This window comes from Oncorhynchus mykiss, chromosome 8, assembly GCF_057628025.1.
Source record: "Oncorhynchus mykiss isolate SJ-2025 chromosome 8, ASM5762802v1, whole genome shotgun sequence".
Classification (NCBI taxonomy): domain Eukaryota; kingdom Metazoa; phylum Chordata; class Actinopteri; order Salmoniformes; family Salmonidae; genus Oncorhynchus; species Oncorhynchus mykiss.
This window is the reverse complement of record NC_143029.1, coordinates 44,921,477-44,924,413: the sequence shown is the minus strand read 5'-3', so window position 1 is coordinate 44,924,413 and position 2,937 is coordinate 44,921,477. Positions and strand designations below refer to the sequence as shown.

General features: G+C 49.4%; 1 pseudogene; it reads right to left on the bottom strand.

The window, feature by feature from the left end:
* Positions 1 to 1,918: 1,918 nt before the first annotated feature.
* LOC110530922 (E3 ubiquitin-protein ligase RNF170 pseudogene) lies at positions 1,919 to 2,662 on the bottom strand (annotated as a pseudogene).
* Between the last annotated feature and the right edge of the window lie 275 nt (positions 2,663 to 2,937).

The following is a 2,937-nucleotide window of genomic DNA, read 5'->3' as shown; positions in this document are numbered from 1 at the left end:
AACAGGGGCCTCCATCATTCTTAAAAGGAAGAAGTTTGGAACCACCATTACGCTTCCTAGAGCTGGCCGTCCAGCCAAACTGAGGCCGATGGTCACTCTGACAGAGCTCCAGAGTTCCTCTGCAGAGATGAGAGAACCTTCCAGACGGACAACCATCTCTGTAGCACTCCGGTCACGTTGGCATAAAGGGCCAGGAGGCAGGCACAAGAATGCGTAATAGGGGTTTTTATTTACCAAAATTACAGCGTGCCATGTACAGGCACAAAGACCAAACAACCACTATACAAAACACAACAAAAGAGCAAGGAGTACCTTGAATAAATACACAATCGCACAATGATTATCACCCGGGACGAGCCCCTTAATCATTAGAACAATACATGTGTCACGTAGGGGCCAGGTGTGGGCCAGGTGTGGGGCCAGGTGTGCACAAGGAAAGTTCCAGAGGGATCCGTGACAGTACCCCAGCGCAACGACACCGGTCTCGAGGATGATCACAGGAACGCAGTGCAGGTCGATCAGGACCCGATGCAGCTGCCGAAGTTGCGTCGTTGTCGGACGGGCCAGTTGACAATGCCGAAGTAGCGGCGGCGTCGGACGGACCAGTAGCAGTGGCGTCAGACGGGTCAGTTGTGGCTACTGAAGTAGAGTTGTCGGACGGACACGTTGTGGCGACGTCGGACGACCCAGTTGCAGCTGCCGAAGTTGCGGCGGTGCCGGACGGACCAGTCACAGCGTAGTCGGATGGGCCATTCCCGCTGTCTCCCTTAATGGTCGATTATTCTGTCACTTTGGCATGAAGGATTTGGGAGACAGACGCAGGAATGCGTAAATTACGGCGTGCCGTGTAAGGGCACAGGGAAGAACGCCAAACAAACACGTAACAAAAACACAGAGTTGAAACCCAAACAAAAGAGCGAGGAGTACCTTGAATGAATAAACATGCACACGATGATTAAGACACGGGACGAGGCCGGTAATCATCTGCGCAATCCACAAGGGCACGAAAGCCCAAAACACACCACACAGGTATTCACACGCACCAACGGACATTGTAACAATAATCGACCCCCAACAGAAACCAAAGGGCACATATATACAAATACTAATCCGTGGGAATAGGGGACAGGTGTGCGTGATGAAAGTTCCAGAGGGATCTGTGACACCACCAATCAGGCCCTTATGGTAGAATAGCCAGACTGAAGCCACTCTTCAGTAAAAGGCACATGACAGTCCCCCTGGAGTTTTCCAAAAGTCACCCAAAGGACTCTAGGGGCTAGGCCCCTTGCTGTAGCAATATTAATGCTATAGCATACAATGACATTCTACATGATTCTATGCTTCCAACTTTGTGGCAACAGTTTGGAGAATGCCTTTTCCTGTATCACCATGACAATGCCCCCGTACACACAGCGAGGTCCATACAGAAATGGTTTGTCGAGATCGTTGTGGAAGAACTTGACCGGCCTGCACAGAGCTCTGATCTCAACCCCATTGAACACCTTTGGGATGAATTGGAACACCGACTGCGAGTCAGGCCTAATCGCGCAACATCAGTGCCAGACCTCACTAATGCTCTTGTGGCTGAATGGAAGCAATGTTCCAACATCTAGTGGAAAGCCTTCCCAGAAGAGTGGAGGGTGGTTTAGCAGCAATGGGGGACCAACTCCATATTAATGCCCATGATTTTGGAATGAGATTAACAACAAGCAGGTGTCCACATACTTTTGTTCATGTAGTGTATGTTCCTTTCTCAGGTCCAGCCATTGTCCAGACAGGCAATACAAAAGACTGTTATCGGGGCCCCATGGAAGTCCAAAGTAATAGAAAAAGAGCACTGACCCTCACAGTGTATTTGACCTGACATGATATAAAGAGGTATGGGATTGATTGCATACTCGTGCCCCGTGGCTGTTCATCAACCTGCCAGTCTCTGAGTCATCACTTTGTGGTACATGACGAAGATGAAGAGGAGCAAGATGACAAAGGAGTCGTCCATGAAGCCTAGCAGGCTGAACAAGGCCTTGGGGATGAAGTCCAGCAGGGAGGCCCCACCAGATACAGAACATCCAGAAGGGGCCGCTCACGGAGAACATCTCCCCGAAGGCGTGGCGCAGCAGAGTGGGGACGTCCCACAGGCAATCCATGAGCAATCTGGGCTGGCCAGAGAATCACCGGTTGTAGTCGTTGAGATCCTACAAGATGAGTATTGGCTCAGCTTACCCATCCTGGACCTGCTGCAGTGAGGCGTGGTCTTGGAAGAGCAGGAAAAGCAATGTAGCCATTTGTCTACAGATGGGACAGTTAATAGCACCAAGCCAAGTCCCAGACCTCCCAAATGCAACTATACAGGAACCACAGAAGAGGTGGCCACAGTTGGTTTCTACCGGCAGTGCAGCCTAATGTAAGCACACTGGACAGGACATATCAGTGTAGTAATGCGACCTGGGCTTGCCGGGAGCAGCTTCAGCAAACCCCCGAACAGCGTATGTGCTTCTGGGTCTCTGGGTGGAGGTTTTGTTGATAATGTCTGCAGAGCAGTGTAAGTCAATAATGTGACACTCAGAACTACCACAATCAGGACTGGGTTGCTCACCCCTTCTATTAATTAATTTTCATCTTGTAGTAAATAGTACACATCCCCACACGGGTTTTCATCCATTACACCCACTCATATCCTGCACTCCATGTCCATTGGAATTATGGTCGTTTGAGAGGGAGAGCTTGTAAATCACAGAACCCATCCACAGTCGTGCAAAATGGATTGCAGAATCCCGGATGAGGGTTGTCCGAGTAGAATCCCATTAGGTGCTCCCTTCTCCCAATCCCAGAGTAACCTGGGGGAAACAAAATAAGCACAATTTTAATGAATGTCAGTCTTTCTGCTTCAGTTTAATAAGATTGAATCTAATAGACATTTATTTCATATCAATTTAA